At 38.5% G+C, this 25470-nt stretch overlaps 1 protein-coding gene and 1 pseudogene across 13 annotated transcripts in view; one reads left to right on the forward strand and one right to left on the reverse strand.

Moving 5' to 3' along the window:
- The window catches only part of CSNK1G3 (casein kinase 1 gamma 3), a 111394-nt gene extending 93719 nt beyond the window's left edge, over positions 1 to 17675 (reverse strand). For 2 of the 13 annotated variants that reach the window (XM_077138797.1, XM_077138789.1), the window contains exon 1: positions 16888 to 17103. The gene's annotated coding sequence lies outside the window, so the exon portion shown is untranslated. The other 11 variants (XM_077138801.1, XM_077138799.1, XM_077138795.1 and 8 more) reach the window with 10 other exon arrangements.
- The window catches only part of LOC143665806 (transmembrane protein 186 pseudogene), a 36229-nt pseudogene continuing 27896 nt past the window's right edge, over positions 17138 to 25470 (forward strand).

Raw genomic sequence — 25470 nt, forward strand, 5'->3', positions numbered from 1 at the left:
AGCTAGAAGAAAAAGTGAAAAATCGTAGAACTGTAACCCATACCAAACTTTAAATCTGTTCTATAACTACTTGGAAATGTATTGCTTTTTTGTATATACGTTATATTTCACAATTTTAAAAAGTTTATAAAAAGAAAAATCAAGCACAGGTCATGCTAAATACATATTATTGAAATACTCATTGTCCCAACAACTATGAACAGGTCATCTCATTATCTATAATCACAATTTGACTACAAATCCCCATCACAGCAATAATAAATCTAAACTGCAAGCTATCAAGGAAACTCATGTTCTGTATTTATTAGCATATACCATATACCAGACACAGTTCTAGGTGCTAGATTTCCAAGTTCATTGCTATATTCCCAAGAGAAAGAGGTTCAAGCAGGCCATTTATATCTCTGAGATACTACAAGAAGTGATACCTCAAGAGCCCCTACAACATCTACCTAGAATATTACTCTTATTTTTAAATAACTCTAAGTTTACAATAAAAATCAAATTAAAGAGGAAAACCTGAGGTGACTAGAAAAAAATATGAGAACAAGGAAGATAAACTACCTTATATACCTCAATAAATTCAGACATCACTGCACAACAGCACACTTTATATCAGTGTCCAGAATGAGAATTCTGCATCAGTGAGAAAAGATTTGAATGGTACTACCCTGTAAAGTTTGCCATTTAAAAAAAATTAAAACTCAAAAAAAAATATTTTGATATAATGGTATGGTTCAATTTTCTACTAATTTAACAGCTCATTTCCTTAGTAATGCCATATAAATGAGAAAACACATTCAGAAGAGTCAGTGGTTGCTTAACCTGTGATTCTCACAACAAAATTATATTACTTCTTAACTAATGTGATTTCCTAATTTATAAAAAAATATATAACTATAAATAACAGTCTAAGGTAGGCAAGGGCCACAACGTAAAAGGTTTATTGGAGGGTTCTGAAGTAAGGGGACTTTGATTATAAAGCTAATATTATCAACTCTTATTATAGAAGGGACCTAGTAGTGCAAATGACAGTAAACCATAAACAACCAAGTTAGTCACTACAAATTCTAGAATGAAACAGAAACAGGTGACAGAAATAAGCTGAAAGTACAACTTTTCCAGAGACAGAATTTTCTTTTGGCCTCCAAGAGAACCCTTCACTGAAGTAAATGATATTACCTTAGAGACAGAATTGATCCAAAACGATCTTAATCCTCAATATAAGCAACAGGGTTAAAAGTCTAGCTCTTTTTTACAGAGCCTCAGGGCCACATTACCTGAGCAAGAGAGGGTAATTTCCAGAGCGCATGGAAGATTACATCCACTGAACAGGGAGGTTCCCCTAAATCACTATCTCTAGCTGATAATACAGCAACAAAAATACCATATTTTGAATTAAATTACTGTCATGATATTGCTGATATGCAACAAAACTAACAACCAATGGAATCCAATATAGCCAATTTAAATTTTAAAAAATGCTTAATACTGGGACTCTTATACACTGCTGGTAGGAATGCAAAATGGTACAGCTGCTTTGGAAAACAGTTTGGCAGTTTCTCATATAGTTAAATATATACTTGCCATATGACCCAACATTCCCAACCCTAGGAAATTACCCAAGAGAATTAGAAACTTGTGTTCACCAAAAAACTGTACACAAATGTTTCTTAGCAATTTTATTCATAATTATCAAAAACTGTAAGCTACATGCCAAGGTACATTCACACAATGGAATACTACTCAGCAGTAAAAAGACACTAATGATGCACACCATCTCATGGATGAATCTCAGGTGAAAGAAGGCAGACTCAAAAGACTACGTACCACATGATTCAGTCTATATGATACTGTGGAAAATGTAAAATTATAGGAACAGAAAACATTTTGTTTCTAGGGGCTGGTAAGCATGAGAGAACTTTTTGGAGTGATGGATCTGTTTTATACCTTGACTATCAGAGGAATACATTTTACTGCATATAAATTAAAAAGACAAAGAGAAAAGCGGCTTATATAATATTAAAAAAAATCTTCAATAAAGCTGTAATTAGCTTAAATGCTCAAAAATAAACAAATAAATAAAATAGGAATATTTCCTTTAACTAAATTCCCTGTTTAACCCATAAATGTTTTTAATTTCAACTTCTGCCACTTAAAAGTTTTTCTATAAAGTATTTTTCCACTTTTAAGCCTGAGTAATTGAGTATAGATGCTTGTGTTTATTATTGTATTTAAATCGAGGCAAATCCATTTGTGTAAAATCTGTCTCTGACAACAGTGATGATGCAAACTATTCTGGTTTGGGGTGAGCATAACATCTCAAGAGGCATTTATCCAAGGGTCTTCTATGTTAAAGTTCTCCCTAATGAAAAAAGATGAAATAATTAATCCCCTCATTCAATAAATAAGTAACATTTAAAGGCTCAGCACAGGAAATGCAAATGGCAAACAAGACAATCACAGTCTTTATCATCACATATCTTAAGCAAACAATAATATAAAATACAATAGGGACTACGTTGAAATTATAGTGCTTTGGTAGCACATAGCAAGTACACATAATCTAACCATGTAAGTTTTAAATCCTACCTGGAGGTGCAAAACAGGGTTATTCATGAAGTTCATATGCTCTCATTATGATCTATACCTTAAATGCCTGATATCCTGATGAACTCAAAAAACAGCTTAAAATGTATGCACTATCCATTACCCTTCAATGTCCAAGGATTTAAAAAAGTAGCTCTATACACTTAACACACTATTTCTGTACAAGCAGTACAATAATTACTTCCCTGTGCAAGATCCACTTTAGGAAAATATTAGAAGGTATAGGTTTATTTCTTCACCTTTCCAGCAAGTAGTAAGTTTTTCTGATAGAGAATACCATGAACATGAGTTTCTTTTCTTGAGGAATATTATTGTTTTAAAAGGGGGGAGGGAAAAGTGAGAAAAGGAAGAAAAGCACAAAAGAACAGAAACTGGAGGCAAAAAGATGCCAAAGTAGAAATACTTTGCAATGAAGTCTTAAAAAAAAAAAAAAAAATTAAGGGAGTTTAAGGAAATAAAACAGAGCCCTTACAACACACTTCTACTTCTTCTGTTATGAAATGGAAGCCAAAAAACATAAAAGGGGGCTGCCTGGAGGTACTTTGGCATGAAGTTATCATGTACTTAGGTAAAACTATTATCACCTGGACTACTAAGGAGCATGTATGCTGAATACTCAGTTTGTCAGTTACCCTAAACTTTTTTCATCTTAAGCTTCCTTACAGTGATTCTGAGACCAGAATGGGATCCACTCAACCAGGGTTAAGAACTCAGCATAAAAAACCAGAAAAGCTTTGAGCAACTGATGAACGAACATAGATTACAATAAAGTACCTCTTGGTATGTAAAAAAAAGCAAAAAAACAAACAAACAAAAACCATTTATCGGTATCTTACCCAAACTCCATCTCTAAGGAACGAATGCTGAGTACTTTCTATCAAGAAACAAGGGATGATGCAAATTAATACAGGCCCTTTCCAAAGTTCTTGTGGCCAAACATGTTTGGGAATTCAGAATTTGGGGAGATTTCAGACAAGTGGTGTATATATATATATACACACAATATATATTTTGTGACACTTCCAAAGAAGTCTGCGATGGCAGACTATAATCAAATACTTGATATTTTTGCAGCGCAACCTACAATTACAATTTGAAATAAAGACTCACAACAGTTTAGAAAACGTTTTGTGAAGAAATAAATTTGTGCCAAACACATGCAAAAAAAGCTTTGGTTTTCATTTTTGGATTTTAGAACTATTGGTAAGGAACTGCAGTCCTGCAAAACAATAGTCCTGCAAAATACGATCACTAATTATATATATGCAAAGTGTCACTGGGACATATCATATGCAAATTTTTTTTTTTTTTGGCATGGGCAGGCACTGGGAATCAAACCCAGGTCTCCGGCATGGCAGGTGAGAATTCTGTCACTGAGCCACATCACACCACCCTCATATACAGATTTTACTGTATTTTGGTGAACCCAAAGTAATTCTAAATACTTTCATAGATTCAAACATTAACATTTCGCTATACATCCTATCCAGTCTTAAACTTCTCTATCGTAAATTGTCACATCAGGGCCATTTTCTGAAACCCAACCCTTGCAATTTATAGAAGAAATGCCAAATCCTATTTTGCTATCTTGCAAAAAAAAGTGTTCATTGAATTGAACTGAAAATACACAGCTCATCATAAAATGGTTTGCCCCTCATTCTGTCACAGGAGCAATCTCATCCCTGGTAAGCGCGCTCCTGACCCAAGCAGCAACATCAAATGAGTCACAAAAAGGACCCCAATTTGTCATAAAAGGACCCCTATTTTCATTTAAAACAGTGCATTTATGTGGATATATTTATTGACTATATACAATATATACTATAAACTACTATAAAATATGCTGTACGATGTAAAATATCTATACTGAGGAGAAAAACAGGGATAGTTACTCATCACCAATGGTATTAAAAAAAAAAAAAAAGTAAAGCAGACCTGAGGTCATAATTAAATAACCACTAAGGCCCTTTTCATACCAGTGTTCCATGACATGACAACTCAATGATATTATAAATATAATAAATATGACCTAAAACTAATAAAACTTTTAATTAGCAACAATTTGTGCTGTCTTAAGAGTTTATAGTAGCTTTCAGGATATTACTGTTTTTAGCACTAGAGTCTCCAGATTTCCATGGCATCTGAATGAATGCCTTAACTTATTCTTGACAAATTTCCCTTTAGCAAATTTCTCAAGCTTTAAAATCCTCTTTGGTGCTATCCTTACCAAAATTGTTAATGTGCAACTGAATACAGTAGTCTCACTAAATATGCTGGGTACGAAATTATAAAGAAAAGTCACTTTTTTAACTTGGACCACTTGCTGTTATTTTCTTTGCATTTTTTCTGTTTCATCTTCACTTACTCTCCCCACACTGAATTAAAAAGAGAGCTGAAAATGACAGGAAAGTATTTGTTTTAAAAAGAGCTAAGAGATATGTATAAAGGGAAGGGAAAAAACAGCCATTTTCAACCTTGCTGCACACTGGAACACCTGTAGAAAATTCTAAAACATATCAATCCCTGGCCTTACCCCAATATAAGTTTGCATGAGGTAGGGTCCCAATATCTGACTATTTTTAAGCTCCCTGAAATTGTTAATGTGCAGTCAGGGCTGAGAACCACTGGTATAAGCTTTCTTCTCCACAGAACTTTCTCTTCTCATTATTAATGTTATCACACCCAGTCTTATAGCAAAGACTGCAAAGACTATCTTTTAAGATCCATTATTTTTTGTCCCTCATTTCTTGTCACAGAAAAAAAATCACGTTTTCAATTGGAAATTTTTAAGTGTACATAACAAAATTTATTTTATTTGATATTCTACTTCCCAAATGCCCAGGATTTGTTTAAATCAGTCTTCAAAAACCACCATCAAATAGTAAACAAACACACAATACCCATTCCAGCTATCAATGTTCAAACAGATTAGCAGAAATTACCCACAAGAATGATCTTAAAGAGCTGATTACATTTATACTTTATTAACTACTGTGCCCTAGGAAAGCCAGGTTCTTTAACCCTCATTCAATACTGCTGGGTGGGACCTTCTGATTAGGTGGTTTCCTTGGAGGTGTGTCTCCACCCATTCAAGATGGGATTCCTTACTGGAGCCCTTTAAGAGGGAAGCATTGGGAAAAGCAGAGGTCATAAAGCCAGAGACCTTTGGAGATTAAAGAAAACATCCAGGGAAACCTCTGAAGAAGCTGGGAGAGAAAGACATAGCAGACATTGCCATGGCCCTTCCCAGCTGACAGGGGAGTCCAGAAGCCAAGGACCCCAGCAGACACCAACCACGAGCCTTCCCAGCTGACAGAGGTTTCCAGACAGCATCAGTCCCTTGAGTGAAGATAACCTCTTGGTGGTGTCTTAATTTGGACACTTTCATGGTCTCAAACTGTAAACCTGCAACTTAATAAATTCCCCTTTTTAAAAGCCATTTCAGTTCTGGTATATCGCATTCCAGCAGCTTTAACCAACTACAACAATTACAAACATCTGCGGAATCTCAATTGTATAGAGAAACATTAGACACAATATATACCCTGACACTGATATGGTGGAAAATGAAAACTGGCATTACAAAGTTTCACATCTTTAAGATTTACACTTTTTTTTTATTAGCTTGTATATTTTCATATCCTGGAATAAAAATAAAAAATAAGATGACATTTTAGAAAAATATGCACCTATAAATATCAAGGTTTTTTTAAATGCCACCTACAAGTGATACCCACTAGTTTCATTCCCAGAACAATAATAAGCTAGTTTTGTACCCTGAGTTAGGATTTTATTTTAAAACCTTATAGCCATACATATGGAATACCATGAATTTTATCTCTTCTTACCTAATGTATTTGCCTGCCAGCTGAAAGTATTCACTGGTAGAATATAAAATAAGTATTTAATAGAAATAGAAAATAAATGTAGCACAGAATGGGTGTAAGAAAAAAAACATTTTTCACTTTCCTTTTCGCAAAAGGAAACTCTGATTATAACTTTAATACATCATATTTTAATATATCATCAGTATACTAACAGAAGTCAAAACCAATCTAGTTAAAAAAAACAGAAAACACTTAAAAATTACAAAATATTCAGAAATCTACTACTTTTATAAAATACATGTATAACAAAATGTATCGAATGGCCAGCTTCAACTTAAAACCTTAAATTAAATAATTTAATAAGTCCCGGTTTTAAAAATGAAGAAAATTGCAAAACAACAATGTATTCAAGGTACACTTTATTCAAGATAATACACAATGAAAGCAGAATTATGTGTTAAAGTTGAGGTTGACAAAAGCATCCCACCCCAGACTTTATTTTTTTCCTCCAAGTAAAACAGACATTATTTTTTCTGATGGTAAAAAAAATGCACTCACTATACAAAATCCAAACAATGCAGAGAAGTTAAAAAAAAAAGTGTAAAAGAAAAAATTATTCCAAATCCCATCATTTATAAATGTCATGAACATGAATATCCTTCTGGTGGATGGATGAATTTATTTCTATGTATTTATAACCATACTGTGCTAGTTTGAAAGGATTATGTACACTAGAGAAGCCATGTTTTAATACTGATCCATTTTGTAGAGCCAACTGTTTCTTTTAATCCCTATTCAGCATGGTAGGTTGAAAGGTTGATTAGATTATTTCCATGGAGATGTGGCTCCACCCATTCCAGGTGGGTCTTGATTTGTTTATTGGAATCCTTTAAAAAAGCTTCAGGGCCACAAGAGCCACAAGAGCTCACCTTTGGAGCCGAAGAAGGAAAACACCCTTGGGGGACCTTCATGAAACAAGCCTGGAGAGAAAGCTAGCAGACGTCCCCACATTCACCATGTGCCTTTCCAGTTGAGAGAGAAACCCTGAACATCATCAGCCTTCTTGAACCAAGGTAACTTTCCCTGGATGCCTTAGATTGGACATTTCTATAGCCTTGCTTTAATTTGGACATATTCACAGCCTTAGAAAATGTCAACTTGCAACTTAATAAATTCCCCCTTTTAAAAGCCATTCCATTTCTGGTATATCACATTCTGGCAGCTTGCAAAACTAGAACATATACATATATTTTCTTTTACATATACTGAATATAGAGAAATTACAAGAATTTTATTGAAAATAAAAGTGAAGGATATAAAATGTTCAAAGCACTCATTCTGCTCCTGAATTTTTATTTAAGCAGACCAGGTCTGAGGTTATTTATAGTATAATATGTGTGTGCTTACATGCAAATGCATTTCCACGTACTGATATTATGGTCGTTGTTGCTGACTGGTTGAAGGCAGGTGAAAGGACAGATTTTGTCGGTTTGATTTACTTTAAAAACAAACACTCTCGCTGAACTCTTCCAAAGCCTGAGAACACAGATACCTGTATAAAAGGTGGCTGGCTGAATTATGCACAGTAGTAGGCCATGGTGCTGAGCGAAACTGCAAAGTAGACAAGATTATTTTTTACGACCTTTCACCTCTTGGTCAGAAAGGGCTCTGTACTAGCAGTTTATCTCATATCAATTAAGATATGAGAGTTCACTAAACCAGGTGTGTGATTTGAGCATTTCATTCAATCTTTCTATGATTTCTCTCAATTCTAAAATTCTGTGATTCTCCCCTTCTTTTCCATCCCCCATCATCTTTTTGCTGCTCTCAATGTATAATAACTGTCCTTTTCTCCCATCTCACTGAATTCTGATTCAAAGTAAACCCTTCGTCTGGTTGACAAATCCCCATAAGGAATCTGATGAGACCAAAGTAATGGTCAAATTTTTGGTGGGGAAGGAAGGTAGAAACTCAGAATAAATTCTGAAGTTTACAGGAACAAATTTTTAATTCAAAATTGAAATAGCTTTATGATTTCCATAGGAAAAAAATGTATAATCTTACAACTTAGATATCTTATGTTACTGGCTCAAAACTAGTTAATAAAACTGGCAGTGTTTTTGGCTCCTAAAACATTCATACCTGAGCATACTTAGGATAGCAACATGGAAGCAGCTTTATAATCTTTCATCTATTAAATCTGTATAACATTTTAAAGTACATTAAAGTACATAAAGTTGAAAGCACATTCATATGAATTATTTATTTTCACTTTCAAAACAGGTAGATGTGGTGGCCACTACTGACTGCCTCTATGACATCCATTTTCCCCATATTCTTCCCACAAAATTCTAAAATATCTTTCTTCCTCCATGTAACTCAGGGAAATATGACACCCACCCCCAATTCCAGAGGTATATCCCAATTAGTAGAAATGAAAATAACCCATACCCCTTGCTACCACTGATTAGGAAGCATATATAAGCTAATTCTTGGCAATAAAACATGAAGGGAAAAATAAGCTGCTAGGCTTGGGCAAAAGATTTCCTTGTTCCCCCAAAATGAGATACATAGAAAGAAAAAAATTAATTCCTTCCTCTGGGCAATGTATCTGCAGATGTGATCTTGCTACCAGCCTGAAGATGATCCAACATACAAATAAGGGCAGAGCCAAGAAAATCACAGAAAGGCAGATCACTGCTCTGAAGTACTAGCTTAGAGTCACCCTCTCTCCCTCTCGCTCCATTTCAGTACCTACTGTATTTCAGGCATTTGAACTTAGTGACACCAAAGATAGATGTCAAAAACCCATCTATCTCCATTCCCCAACCTGAACTCCTCCTACGAATGGAAGCTCTCCTATCTAGTTGCACTGAGCTTGGCAAGGACAGGTGGGCAGCTATGGCAAGCTGTTAGATAAAACATGCTTTGTACCAAGTTCAGATGCTCTCAGTATGCACTCAAGGTGTAGTACTTCCTCTTCTAAGGGACAAACTCCTCTATTAATTCACCTCAGCAGTCCCTACTTGGGGTGAGGAGATGTTGAAATTATAAAAAGGCTCCTCTCGGTGTTGATGACTATACCACTAAGTGAAAATAATGTGAGACATGGACTGTTGACTTTTGGACATTATGTATCATGCCCAATGGATGGAGGTGGCTGAAACCACTGACTGAGAAGTAGAATGGCAAACTGCACTGTTATGATCAAACATTGTGCTGCTACAGAAAGGAACAAAGTCGTGAGGCATGCAACGTTGTGAATGAACCTGTGGGACATTATGTGAAGCAAAATAAGCCAGAAACAAAAGAGCAAATATTGTATAGTATCATTTAGAAAACATTTATAAGAAAATCGGGGCCTAGATTGTAAACTCTTAGAGCAATCACATTCAGTTTGAAGCTGTAATTGTATTTCTAGATTTTGAAAGGCTGTGCTACATATGTACAACCTCATATTTCCCTGGAACATTGAGTACCTGTGTGACACCTAAGACTCAGGGAGACTCAGAACTCAAAGTTCTGCATGCCTGAAGGTCAGCCTTGCAATATACATCAGCTGTTAAAGAAACTGAAAAAGAGATCAGGCTTCAATTAGAGCTAAGAACAAAGCCGATCGGGTTGAGACCAAGGTAAATCAGAATATAAAATATATTGTCTGCATTTTAGACACCTACTCTATGAGACAAAGGAAGAGAGATTTATCTTGTCCAAAACCTAAACTTTCTGCAGTACATAATCGAATTCAATTTGTCTGGATAGATCATTTAAAAAACCCAAACACGTGAAGCCCAGAATAAGAATAGGGCTTATAATTCTGTATAGTTTAATATAATGCTCAAATATATCCTAGAGTATGTTGAGCAGATAATTAAAAAGTATTGGCAATGTCCCTTGAGGGATGGGAGAAAAAATATGGGACTATTAAACTTTACCACTGGGGAAACCCCTGATACTGTCACAAACATTAGGGACTCCCAAGTCAATAGGCCAAGCTTTTGATCTTGAGGCTTGCTCTTGTGGAGCTTATTTACGTAGTAGAGAAGCTAAACCTCCCTATTCCTATGCCTAAGAGTTATTTCCAGAGTATCTCTTGTTGCTTAGATGTGGCCTCTCTCTCTCTTTACCCCACTCTGCAAATAAATGATTACCCTCTCCGCCATATGGGGCATGACATCCAGGGGTAAAGGTCTCCCTGGCAACATGGGTATGACTCCCAGTAATGAGCCTGGCCCAGGCACCCATGGGATGGATAATACCTTCCTGACCAAAAGGGGGGAAAGAATTGTAACAAGGTTATCAGTGGTCGAGGGAGTTCAAATAGAGTAAAGAGGCTACTTTTATGCAAGCTTCAGCTAGATGTTGCTATTTATCATAGTTTGCTAACCACAACCAAAACCATTTCCGCCAACCATAAAGAACACTTAGGGCTTTATCTGAGATTCTGCAAAGGTTCCATGCACTATGATTACTTTCCAGATATCTGCAAACACCAGTTGTGTTCCTAGTCCAGATAAGAAGTGAAACCCAAAGGATCCAGCCTCTCAAGAATATCAACTAGTTTCATACCCCTACCCCATATTAACAACAACCTTTTCTAACATGAAAAAGTTACTCCTAAAGATTAGGAGAAAGAACAAAGGAGAAAGTGGAGTTATAACAGAGAATACGGGATTTAACAAATGAGTATGATTGCTGAATACTTACAATATTTCTTTTTAGTCTCCAGAGTCTTGGAGTAGCTGGAGGAAAAAACCTAAAATTGTGGAACTGTAACCTATACCAAACTCTGAAATCTGTTCTATAAGTAATGTTGTGGTGTGCTTTGAAATTTATTGTTTTTGTACATATGTTATTTTTCACAATAAAAAATAAATGAATAACAAGGCTCCAACACTGATGCTGTGTAAAATCAGATCAGGGATTATATAAGAAAGTATGTGTGAGCCACAGATTGATCACTTAATCGGATAATTAAACAATTCACCCTAAAATATGAAAGATTATCATGTTCAGGAATACCAAAATTTATTTCTTTTTAAAAAGAGGATGCTGTTAAATAAATCTCTAAGAGGTGAGTGTAAACAAGAAAAAATATTTCAGAAGCAGACACCTTCTTAGAAATATTAAATAATTTATCAGTGAGTTAAAAAAGAGAATCATTTTTTTTAAACTGTGTACCTTGATAGTTTAATTGGAACTTAAACATAAAAATGTACATTCATCAGACAACCTTTCAAAGTGAGGCCTTTTCTTCAAGTATTGGTCTATTAGTTGGAATTCTACTTTATCTTTCTTGGAAAAACCATACCCACAGTACATTACCTGTGATTTCCAGTTTCTAATTCTTAAACATAGAAAAACACCTCACAGACAGTTGAAAAGCAATCTTATTGTAGAAACCTTTTAGATTGTTGGTTTTCTTTCATCCTCACCATCTATGGTTATTTCACCCATTCCTATATCAAACTACAATTGGTTTTAGCTATTTACTGTTTTCAAAGCAACCAACTTGGTTCTCATATAAACAGCTTTTTCACTTTGTTTTTCACTGAATATCTCATTAAACTATGAAATTACACCATCACATGCTACCACCATAAAGTTTGTTGGATACAAGCACAAATAATTCTCAGTAAGTCTACAATAACTGGTGAGAATAAAAGATTAAGAGGGAACTGCAGTGTAAACTACTGGCATCCAATGTAGCGTGGACATCAGTCTATAAATTCTACATAGAGAATGAAGAGTTTTACTTAATGTCGTAAATAGGTTAAGCAGAGGTCAGTTAAGAGAAATTCTCCTGTTTAACAGACTGTTCCCAAGAGTCTTTGTTTATTCCTACGCACCAAACCAACCTCTAATCACTCGTATATATCAGCAACTTCTGAATGGAAGAGAAGAGGAAGCTCTGCATGGTGCCTGTTATGTGTCAGGCATCACACTTTGGCACAGACATGGATTTTCCAATGTGGATGAAAAGTATAATGGTAGAGAAATTCTCTCCTACTTTTTTGCAAATGTAACTTTTAGTTAAAGGAAGTAGCTCAAATTAACACATAATTAGCTAAAGAAATATAATAAATAGGAACACAGCTTAAAATGTGGCATTGGCAACGAAAGAAAAAGAGTTAGAAATTTGTGTTTAATAATTTTGAAAAATCTATGACGAGATTTCACCTAATAAAAGTGAAATCCATAAAAAATGTGGAAATGATTTAGCCATAAATTTTCATTAAACTAAATTATAACTGTAACTATGACCAAATAGTGTGGCTTATCTTCCAAATACATAAACACTTCAAGTTCATTCTTAAGAATTCTTTCTCATAAAGAAGACATGAGTAGCAGGAGAAAAGATAGTCAATCATTTACTATGGCCTAAGAACAAATTAGTATGCACCTTCTTTAGGTCCCATAATAGGAGAGAACATCAAACATTCATAGTTTCTAAATCTCAGATTTATAAAAGGAAATGGAAAATAAAAAAACATTTCTAAGAAGAAAGGAAAGGGGATAGATTCTGGGCAGTCCAGAGTTTTTCCAAAGTTCCTTCACATTAATGGATAACATCTGCTCAATTTCTTGACAGTAAGGATCTTAAACATGGTTTTGTCCTACAGTTCCACAAAAATCATGCTCTGAATTTCAGTTACCAGAAACATACTGTCTGGTCCTACGGAATCCCTAGAGTTAGAGAAATACACGTCTAAAGAAATCATCTTAAAGAACCTACACCCAGACACACATGCTAATCAACACCATTAAGAGCCATTCACTTGAAGAAGACAAAAAAGGAAGAGTGTGGAAGATGAGAAAGAACAAATCCCTGGTGGGTCACATCTTTGAAGTCAGAAAAACTTAATTCAAATATGCACTCTGCTGCTTCCAAGATAATTTTTGAACAGGTTACTTAAACTCTGGGATAATTTGTTTCCTAGTCCCAAAAATGGGGGTTATACCACCTGATTCATCTTTAAGATACAAAACAATATACAGAACTATCATTTATGGTCCCTGTACAAAGTAGGGACAGCTACTGTTGTTACTGTGAGGTTCAAGGTAACAAATAGAGTATAAGTTCCTTTTGAATGCTAAGAGGCGAATAATTAAGAAAACTCATCTAACAACATTTCCTGTGATATAATTCTACATGAACTTAGAAAGTGATGTTGTAAGGGTAATATTTTTCTAAGCCATCCTTTGATAATGATTAAGTTTGGGGTTAAATTGTTTTAGGGTAATCTAATATTTAGGATGATGAAAATGCTTATACATATTTTTACCTGGAAATCTGAGTTTCTAATTTTATCTTCCGACCCCTTGCAGTCAATTATCTTCCCATGTACATTCTTAACATTTCACTTTAACCATAGTAACACTACTTCCAAATGTATTAAAAATAATATAACTATCCAATGACCTGTATTTGGTTTGATTTAATATTTCAGCTTGTCCTGTATTTAGTGCGATGCATCACTTGACAAGCCCTTTGAAACTAACAATCACTGTCCTATTCTGAAAAACTCTGGACTAATAAACTATACCAGTATAATGGTCAATTCCTAGCATGGAGGGGATTACAGAACAGATCAAAAAGGACACATTGAAACAACTCAAGAGCTTCCCATTTCTTCCTGAGTCACATTTTTACAGCCTGGATTTATCCATTCATCTAAAACTAATTATCAGATTACCAGACACACCCATATTCAAATGTAAAGAAACATAATAAAGCCAAGTAAAACTGTTTCCTGCTTTCCTTCATTAACGCGAATGATATAGCAAGTTGAATACTGTAACTTGTTTCCTTAAAGCTGCTATTTTTGTTCGCCTATCTACTCTCCCCAATCAGCATAGCATCTGCACACTTGGATCTTCACACCTCCACAGACCCGGTTTTTTTTTTTTTCAGTCAAAGCACTCTGAACCTCCCCGGCCTGGTCTCCACCAATTTTCACAGCTTCCTCTCCCACAAAGACTTGGCGGTGCAGCCACCTTATAATACCCAATCAATGTGCCTGTGCCCGTCTGGTTCATTCACCTAGAAAACTTACCACCTTATATTTCACGCATTAAGATATTTTAAGGCCAGATGGTGTGCCACCTGCTCAAAACTTGTCCATAATATTTCCTGGTTAAAATTTAACATCTCTAAAATATTAAAAAATTCTCTCATACAGCAAGTAGCAAAATGTGAAATGTGGTGGATCTATGTATTTGGGCAGGGGGTATGTCAGATTTCTCTAAATGGGTTTTTGTATTATTTTTTCAACTGTCCTGTAAGTTTGAAATTATTTCAAAATACATTTTTAAAAATTAATATCTCATACACATCCTCCCCACCTATGCTTCCACGTACCTTTAAAAAAAGGCCCATAGGGGTTTTCTGTTGCAATTATTTCTGTGCATGTCTGCTTCTCCCTTGAAAGCAGCTCCTGAGTCTCATTTATCTTCATTTTCTACCCTCTCCTCCATCCTCAGCACATAGTAAATGTCCCTTATATACCATACAGGTTGAATTAAACTAATTTTTTAAATTCTAATCCTAGTCCTTTATTTTGAAGAAAGAAATAAACAACTCCCATGTTCCAAAGATTTTGTTAATAGATTAATGTTTGCAAATCTACTGATGAAAATGTCAGTAATTACATAATGCATTAATCTTAAGTTGATGATTGGGAGATGTCAATGAATAAATCATAGTAAAGCATAAGTAAAAGATAATAATTTCCCTGAATTCCAAAAAACTCTCATGTATTTCAACATTAAACTTAACCTTTCTGTTCCCCATTCTAAAAAGAACTACTCACCTGGTGCAACCCAGAAATGCAAGCTGACTGGAGGCATATGTGTCTACACATTCTGAAAACAAAATCTATGCTAAAGTCTTGCTCTGTATTTGATAACATCTTTCCAATGCCCATAAATATAATTTTCATCTTTTGTGCAACCTTAAAGGCTAAAGAGATATTAAGATTATCCATCTTAGCTGAGAATACAGGTGGAACAAGGCTCAAAAATAAAATACTTTAAACACATCTCAAAAGAAAAAAGTTATTAAGAACACCACAAACCAGATCAAATTTTTGTTGGAGGTTTTCTTAAACTAGTCTCACATCTTTATAATTCTTATTTTCTGTGATATTTTCCTTCCAACACGCCTTTAAAAAGTAGATATTTTGAATTAGAGTAATTTAGATACAGTTTTCTTCAACGTCTCTAACTGTGAGCAAGTGTCATTCATACCAGAAGAAGTGGCAAAAGTAAAAATAAAAAGACTTATTTTCTTAGCTTGCTAGAAATAAGTAAGTTTCGAATTTTTTTCAATTTAAAGCGGACGTTTTAACAAAAGGGTGAAAGAGGGTCGCCGGCTTACCCGTCTGCACACCCACTCCAACAGAGTTCAAACTAATCCCCGCTTTGCAGCAAGAGAGGCCATCTCCCGCACGGCCTCTCCCACCCACCGACTTCTCCTCCTGGCCTGGAGGGCAGGAAGGACCGTGCCCCGGGCCTATCCACCCCGTCCGGCAGACGCACCTCCGCCACCACCGACGCTTCGCACTGCCTCTGCCCCGCAGGTGGGATGAAGGGACGAGCCGGCAGCCCGGCAGTCACCCTCCGAGCCGCCCGGCGGGCCCTGACTGGCGCCTCGGCTGGGGTGTGAGCGGAGCCGAAAAGCCTCCCCACTCGGTCAGTCCCGCCCCCCACCCTTAAACGAGCCCCCACACAGGAGGCGGGCCGGGCCCGGGCGCTGAGCGCTGCCTCCGCGTCCAGCCGCCCAGCGCCTCCCTCCGTCCAGCCGCGAGCCCCGAGCCCGAAGGCGGCGGTCTCGAGCCCTCCCAGGAGCGCGGGGCGCCGCGCGGCCAGCCTCAAGCCCCGACGCCGCCGCAGCCCCCGCCGCCTCCGGGCTCGCCCACCTCCGCGCCGCGCCCCTCCGGCAACTTCGGCACCCAGCCCGGCCAGCGCCCCGGGGCCCTGTCCCTGCCCACCCGGCCGCGGCCCACCCACCCCGAGGCCCCCAGCCCGCGGCGCCGCCCCCGCCCCACCCAGCCGGGGACCCCAGCCCACCCGGCCCCACCCGCGAGGGAACGAGCCGCGGCCGAGCCGAGGCCGCCGCGGGGCCGGGGCCGACCCGCCGGGGGCCGACGAGGCGGGGGCTTTACCTCGGAGGCGCAGCCGCGAGCAGGGTAGGTCCCCGGCGCGCGCGGCGGCCCCGGGTCCGTCAGGCGGCGGCGGCCCGGGGTCCGTCAGTCAGCGGCCGCCCCGGGTCCGTCAGTCAGCGGCGGCGGGGGCAGCGGCGGCCGCACAGCACACCCGCCGGCGGCCGGAGGAGGAAAGCGAGCCACGCAGGGAGGGAGCGAGCGAGGCAGGGGGGGAAGGAACGAGCGAGGGAGGGAACGCAGCTCGGCTCCGACTCGGTCCCTGTACTGCTGCCGGCGCCTCCTACCGCCGCCGCTGGCTGGAGAGTCTCGGTCCGGGCCGCTGCTGTCGCCGCCGCTGCAGCCGGGAATGAATGCACAGCGGCGCCTCGCTTATCCGGAGGTCAAACATCCTTCTGCCTCGGGCATCCGGATCGGCGCCGGACCCGGAAGTGAACACATGGGGGTTGGGGGGGGAACAAAAAAGGAAAGCGTCTCTCCAGCGGCGGCGGCCTCCAAGCTGCCCGCATCAGCGAAAAGAGCCGAGCGAAGCCGAAGATGACCCCGTCCTGCTCGGATTGGTTGGCTCGCCTACCGGAAGGAAAGCAGAGTGCTCATTGGCTAACAGGACTCGTAAAAGCCAAACCGAGCGCCGACTCGCCTTCTGCGCGGTTGGTACGTGAGGGAGCACGAGGGGAGGTTGTGGATACGGTTGTTTTTCCGCGTGAGGTCGTGGGACGGGAGGCCGAAGGAGGTCTGGGGAGAGTTGGAGGAAAACGCCCCCACGGTTTAAGCAATTTAAAAAACAAACTCGCGGCGGAGTGAGCAAGTAGCCTAAAGGCGCCGTTGTGCCCAGCCGGCGGCGGGGCTTTTCCGGGTCTGCGGGGTAGCCACAGCCCCGAGGGTGTGGCGTCCCTGGGGTGACACTCCCCCCACTTTCTCGTCACCCCACTTCTACGTCAGGTATTCTGCTTAGAAATACCAGTTGTAGCTCACGTTTGCTCCTCGTTTACTGCCGCGGGGACCTCGGCTGGTGAACCCAGGTGAGCCTTGCAGCGTGGCAGGTAGTCTCCCAGTGTCCTAAACGAGGCTCCTGACGCCCCGAGAAGCTCAGCTTCGCTCGGGTCAGCAAGCTGTGAAACGCGGGTGGAGCTGCTGTTTCCTGATTCCGCTTTGCAGTTCACCCTGCCCGCGAGAAGGGGCTGATTGCATGCCTTCCCCTTGCCCTCTCTAAGTGGTTAACCGGGGTGAGTATAGGTCATTTCGGAAGATCTCTGTGGAAACTGATCCACCATGAAAAATGGGCGGAAGCCCTGCCTCACGGGGTGGAGAGGAAATTCTGCAATCCAGGGAACTCAGTATGGGACATGATCATTAACTCCCAGCAAATGACTCGACACTCGGTCTCAGAAAACTCGTTTAGGTAAAGAGCTCCTTCCACTCACCAAAGTACTGATAAATGTCTAAGAAATTGTATAAACGATTAAATCACATTTAAAAATATTATATGTGGATAGGAATACGTGTTGACATTTTTTAGCGCGTCAGTAAAGATACTTTGTTAAACTTTGGCAAAAAAACTGATGTAAATTAGAACTGATAAGTAACCTAAGGAGACCCAATTATATTTTCATGTCACTCTATTAATTCGTAAGAAAAAATGGTAACATGAAAATAGTTTAAGTTAGTGAAGGCAAGGCCAAGTGACAGCTCACCCAAAACTTTGTTTTATAGCATAGTGCCATAGCTAAGCAGACAGACCAGACTCTTCTATCTCGTATATTGCAAATCAAATACAGTGAATTTTCTGTGTCACCTCATGTTTCCTGACCTTGCCACTCTTCAAGTATTTATTTTCTGTTAATATTTTTCGTTATTTTTTTCAAAGCAGTGTCTGACATGTTTTTATTACCAAGAACTTTTGTTATGCTGAATTTATTTATAGCTCTATAGAAAAAGTGAATATTTGTTCCACCATTAGGCTTGCAACAACTGTAATGACTGCTATGAAAAACAGAATAAAAGAATGACAGAAGCTTTACTCATATTTGTATAAAAATGGGAAAATAAAAGTTACCTCAAAATGAATGCAGTTGAATTCATTATGAATTTCTTAGGGGAAAAAAATACATCAAGTGGGTAGTTTGAGGTGAGAAGAGAATGAAAGCAGAATTCCTTGGTGTCTTTACTTCAGTTCTGAGCCAGTGTAAAAAGTCATCACTGTATATCATTACATCTTTTTCCTTCTTCACTTGTGTTATTTTTTCACTTCCTCTCAACTTTCTGCTCCCTCACCTCCACTGCTCCCACTCCCCATTACACACACACACACACACACACACACTCTCTCTCTCTCTCTCTCCCCCCCCCCACGAAAGTTTAGAGTGTAGGATTAACACTTCAGATTAGATTGTTAGGCAGCAAAACTGTTCCTTTCCCTTTTACGCCTGTCTGAAATATTATTACTTACACAAGAAGGGAAAAGTCCAGTTTTACTTCTCACAGGATGTGTGCACTCTTCCCTCCCTCAGACGAAGTATGCATGAGTTGTGAAGAGAAAACATTCTGCAACCAAAAAATTTGACAAACGCAAACTTTCAGTGTACCATTAAAGATTGTGACAGCACTAGCACTCAGGTTTGTGCTATAATCATTTTCTCCCCCCAAATTTGCACAATTAAAATGCTTTCCTAAAGCATTGTTTTGCAAACATTGATCAAAGGAAATCGAAAAATGCAAATAAGCAGCAAAGATTAATTTAGCATTCTACTTTGTTGATGCGGTGTAGGAGCCACGTGACCAATTTGGCTGCATTAAATACAGGCAGATGCTTCCTAACAAACTATGTAACAACCAACATTTGTACAAACCCTGATTTATATTATTCCATCTGATTCTGACAACAAGACCTGTGAAGTAACAGGGAAGTTATAATTATTCCCCTGTTAGGAATGAAGAATAATGGTCTCAAAGAGGTTAAATAACTTGCTCAAGATTACACACAATTTATATTGGCAGAAACTGGATTAATTTATGAATTTATTTGAAATGACTGTGGAAGGTGATAACTGTTAAAATACAAAAGTATGAGATTAAAATATTTACTAAAGCTGGGCAGCCCACGGTGGCTCAGCAGGCGGAGTTCTCGCCAGCCATGCCGGAGACCCAGGTTCGATTTCCAGTACCTGCCCATGCAAAAAAAAAAAAAAAAAAGTTTACTAAAACTTTCAAAATAAAAACAGGAAAAACATTGATTTTTCATCCCCCTATTAGTTAACTGCATTGGTAAACCTGGTATGGTGATTTACTGGTTTGCATGAAGTGAGGGCTAATTTATCTCCAAACTATACTGATTTTCTTTCTTTTTCAGTATTGGCCTTAAGGTAAACTACCTGGAAGAACAATATAATTAAGAAAAAAATAAATGGCCAAGTACAAACAACAAAGATTCAAGATGAAGCATTATAACAATAGCTAGGGACTGGGAGCAAAGCAACATATTTTACTAAGTGCAGGGAAATAACTTCCCCAGTTAAGCCTGGATCTGGGAGGATCTCAATCACATACAGCAACTCCGTCAAATTTGGGGGAAGCTTTCACTTAAGGAACCTTTTCTTCAGATTGTTACATGAGTTCAGCTAGAAAGGTTCAAGACATGGGTTTAGATCATCCTGAGAAGAATGTATATACAAGAAATTAAATTTGCAAGAATCACGACACTTTTCTGAGAGGTTTTGTTATATTTTATAATAATGATCTTTAGTAATATTTAATAAAACCACATTTTTAAGACTCCCCAAAATAATGCTTTCTATGCAAAAGCATAGTATCTGTGAATAGAAGGTAAAGATTGGACTGAATGTTAAGGGAAACAACTCAGGACCAGCATAACGGGAAAAATTTGCAGAGAAAAAGATTATATTCAATAAAGATAAGCCATCTATAAAGAAAAGCCAGAGACAGTATGAAAAGTACAAACATTTCTTGCCCAAAAGAGTGATTAAATCTCTAGTGAGGTGATTTAATTTTTGTTTTTTTCCACTAGCAGAACTGAATTTTGGCAGCTTTTAAGTAAATTTGGCTATCAGAGAAGGTTGTTTTGTTATAAATGGAAGAGTTAGCTAATGCTGTGATTTTTGTAATAGTTTCAAGGACAGCTTGAATTTTGGGTAATATATGAATCTGAGGTTTAGAGATGGTCAAATTATTAGTCTCAGCCTTATTTTCCTTCCCCTTGTCTTCTTTTGCTCCCATAGTTCTATCTACCTGTATCTACCTCAGAAGCTCATTTCAGCTCATGAGCGCAATCTGAGCAAGACTAAGTGTCTCATCAGCCCCGTTCATTGGAAATGAATGTGTAAAGTGCCAGGGAAGTCCTCTGGAGTATTGTGTAGACTTAAAGCTGTGCCACTCCCATAACTCCCTCATGTTTTCCCAGAGCCCCATCCAAACTTGGGGAAAATGTGAGCTTTGTTTGGAAAAATTTTCACTAATCCCGGTTCTGACTAGATCCTGATTCAGCAGTTAGGATTATGCTATGATGAGTTACCCCCGAAATACTGAGTTTCTTCATAAATCATAGATTGACGAGGCTTACTGGATTACTATATTCTTCTTCCAGCTAAGCCATGTTTGAACTTCACGTGTGCTTTGGACAATAAACAGAGGACTACCTTGTTGGGGTCAGCCTCTGTGTGTACTTTTGTTTCCTTAGTCCCTGCCATGCTTGGTCATGCTTAGTCTCAACTTCACCCTTCTCACCAACCAGCACAGCTAAATTCTTGGCACGGCTTCAGAATTCTCCCACCTGTTTCTATTATGGTATTGATGAAAGACTGACTTTAAGGAACAAAATCACAGAAGGTCAACAGAAGTTAAAAATTGACGGGAGACTTACTGCCCCCACCCCCTTTGGGGGACACAACTCCCAGGAGTGTAAATCTCCATGGCAACATGGGACAGAAATCCTGGAATGAGCTGGGACTCAGCATCAAGGGATTGAGAAAACCTCCACCAAAAGGGGGGAGAGAGAAATGAGGCAAAATAAAGTGTCAGTGGCTGAGAGATTTTAAACAAAGCTGAGAGGTTATCCTGGAGGTTGTTCTGATGTATTATATGGATATCCCCTTTTTAGTTTGTAGTGTATTGGAGTGGCTGGAGGGAAGTACCTGAAACTGTTGAGCTGTGTTCCAGCAGCCTTGATTCTTGAAGATGATTGTATAATGATATAATTTTTACAATGTGACTATGTGATTGTGAAAACCTTGTTTCTAATGCTCCTTTTATCCAGAGTATGGATAGATGAGTGAAAAAATATGAATAAAAATAAATAAATAATAGCGGGGAAAAGGGTAAAATAAATTAGGTAGATGGAGGTGGTCAATGAGAGGGAGGAGAAAGGGGTATGGTATCTGTGAGATTTTTCTTTTTTCTTTGTTTCTTTTTCTAGAGTGATGCATATGTTCTGAAAGATGATCATGGTGATTAATACACAGCTGTGTGATGATATTATGAGAATTGATTGTACAGCATGTATGAGATTTATATGTGTGAAGATTTGTGAATAAAAATATTTTTAAGCTAAATAAATAAATCCCTTTTATTTTTTCCAAAATGCTTCTGTAATGGTTAGGTGTCTACTTGGCCAACTGATAATGCCCTGTTGTCTGATCAGGCAAACACTGGCCTAACCATTGCTGCAAGGATATTTCATGACTGGTTGATAAAACAGAAGGTTGGTGTATTAAATCATCAGTCAGTTGATTGTAGCTGTGGCTGATTACATCTGTGGTCAACTACAGTGTGTCTCCCACAAAGATGATAATCCAATCAGCTAAAGACTTTTAAGGAGAAGAGAGACCTTTTCACTGCTTCTTCAGCTGGCAAACCTCCCCTGTGGAGTTCATCCAGACCTTTCATCAGAGCTGCCAGCTTCACAATCTGCCCTAAGGGTTTTGGACTTTTCCATTCCCATGGTTGCATGAGACACCTTTATAAATCTCATATTTACAGATCTCTCCTGTTGGTTCTGTTCCTCTAGAGAACCCTAACACAGTTCCCTCTCAAAGGACTCCAGTAAGCAACCCACCTTGATTGGATGGTGATGCATCTCCATGGAAACCACTTAATCAAAAGGACAATTGGGTGGGTCACATCTCCATTGAAAAAAAACCTAATAAAAAAGCTCCCACCCAACAATATTGAATAAGGATTAAAGAACATGGTTTTTTTGGAGTACGCAACAGTTTCAAACCAGCAAAAATGGTCATTGCCAAATATCCCTAAAAAATGGAAGAAGGATCAAATAAGAAGGAGTTGTAACAGAGAAGATAGGATTTAACAAATGAGTATGACTACTCTCTATTTTATTAAAACAGCTAGAAGGAAATACCTGAAATTGTGGAACTGTAACCCATACCATACTGTGGCATTTGTTCTGTAACTACTTGTTAAAATGTACTTTGAAATTTATCACTTTTTTCATATATATTTCACAATAACACCCACAAAATGGATTAGATTTAAGAACATGTTTTTCTGGGATATAAACCACTACACCAAAGAGTATTTCAATTGTTTGCATTTAAAGAATCCTGAACACCAGGAGTTTATTCCTAGCTTTTTTTGTTCAGCTCACTTCTCAGTCTCTCCTACAAATATCCATTCTGTAGGTAGTTTGGCTTTGTGTCCACAGGAACGCTTGAATTCAAACTGAATTGTTTCATTTCTTTGGCTTCACCCTACCATAATCATAATCTCTGTCATACTGCTGTGAAACCCCCCGGGTTTCAGATTTGTGTTCTCCTAATTGACAAAACTGGCCACACCCTCCCGAAGTTTTATATTTTAGTGTAGCTGCCTCCTGTCACCAGGCAGCCCTACCTCAGCTTCTTGGTGAAACTGCCAGTTGTAGACCTAAACCTGTGAACTGTAACTTGAAACTTTGCATTCTCCCAACCTGTGTGGCCTGATCTGAGAACAAAGTTCAACCAAATGCCAACATGTGTGCTTTTTAAAACTTTGATATCCATTAGTATACATATGCCAATTTGTATTCATAATAGTAAAACCCAGTATAATCCTGCATCTCATCCCTTTTACACGTATTACTTGTTTCTTCTGCTAGGATGATAACTGGCAAATAAGGGGAAAGAAAGATAATTTCTATCATGCACGTGCAAAATGACCTTTAAAGAGATCATAATTCCAGGTACTTTTTAATATAATAATTTGATTATCTATCCCTAATGGCATATAGTCTGATGATTTTAAAAATTGCAATTTTTTTAGCCTTTCATTAATCATATTGTTGGTGGTAGTATTGAAACTGTTTTTCTGAGACTGATATGTGGGTAATGTGGGATACAGCAAAATTAATAATTAGGAGATATTCTCATTCTCCTATCGCCTATGTAGATACAGATGAAAGAAGAGATAAGTAAATAAACTGTAGTCTTCAATTTAAATAAATATCATCACTAAATATATTACATAGATATTTCCTAGCTCAGTTCACTGAAAAGGCCAGAAACAACATCAGCCCAGTTGCCTTGAGTACCTTTAGTCCACATTTCAGATTCCAACTAGCAGAGCCGTGGAAGAAAACAGAATATGGCCCCGCATTAGTTTCCTATTGCTACAGTAACAAATTACCACAAAGTCCATGGCTTCAAAGAACATAAATGTATTGCCTCATAGTTCTGGAAGTCAGAAGTCTGAAATGGTCTTACTGGGCTTAAACCAAGGTGTTGGTAGGGTTGTGTTCCTACTGGAAGCTCCAAAGGAAAATCCATTTCGTTGCTTTTCCAGCTTCTAATGACTGCTTATATCGCTGGCTCATGCCCCCTTTTCATCTTCAAGGCCAGCATCATCTCAATCTAACCTTTGCTTCCATTTTATCTCCTTGTCTGACTCACACTCTCCTGTCTCCCTCTTTCACATAAGACTCCTGTGATTACATTGTTCCCATCCAGATAATTCAGAATAATCTCCTATCTCAAGATCTTTAATCACACCTGCAAAAGTCCCTTTTGCCACGTAAGGTAATATATTCACAAGTTTGGAGATAAAAGCATGACATCTTGGGGGGTGGGGGGGAGAGCATTATTCTGCCTGCCACAGGCACCAAGTCAAATAGAAGCAGTTTAGTTGTTTTTTTTTTTTTTAAAGGAGGAAAGGCTAATCTAACCTCAGTTTCTTGAGATAAGAATCCAATGCCTATAAATATCACATCTGTGCTCTTAGAATAATTTTATCAGTATTATCTACAAGCCTTGTGTGATGATAAATGGGGTGGAGTGAAACTAACAACCATTGAGTGCCTACTATGTTTAGGCACTTCTAGAAAGCATTGCTCTTAATTATCATAGCTAGGTATCATTTTCCTGTTTTCATAGATGAGAAAATTAAAACTGAGTTTAAGCAAAGTGTTCAGGTCACTCAGCTAGTAAATGGCAGGGCTAGGATTTGAATACAGATATGCCTGACTCCAAAATCCATGTATTTATGTTGTTTTCCATGATGTAATAGGACAGATGAATAACAAAACCTTGGAATGTACTACCTGGCAGAGGAAGTACTCATTACAATGCCACACCTTCAGGTTGAACCAGTTTAGGCAAAGGAAGTAAGGAAAGAAAGAAGGAAGCAGGGAGGGGTGGATGGTCAGAGAGAAGGGATGCTAAATCAGGTGCTGAGTTGAATTAGAGCAACCACAGGTATGCATGTTGAGGAGAAGTAGAGAAGGACAGACTGAAGGAAAACTCTGAGGCTTTTTTCTGGAGCACAGCTTCCAAAATTATGGTATTCACTTCCAGGAAACAGCATGGATCAGAGAATTACTATGGTTTGCAGTCCTGTACTTTCTACTAAGCACTTCTTTCAAATTCAGG

This window comes from Tamandua tetradactyla, chromosome 21, assembly GCF_023851605.1.
Source record: "Tamandua tetradactyla isolate mTamTet1 chromosome 21, mTamTet1.pri, whole genome shotgun sequence".
Taxonomy (NCBI): Eukaryota; Metazoa; Chordata; class Mammalia; order Pilosa; family Myrmecophagidae; genus Tamandua; species Tamandua tetradactyla.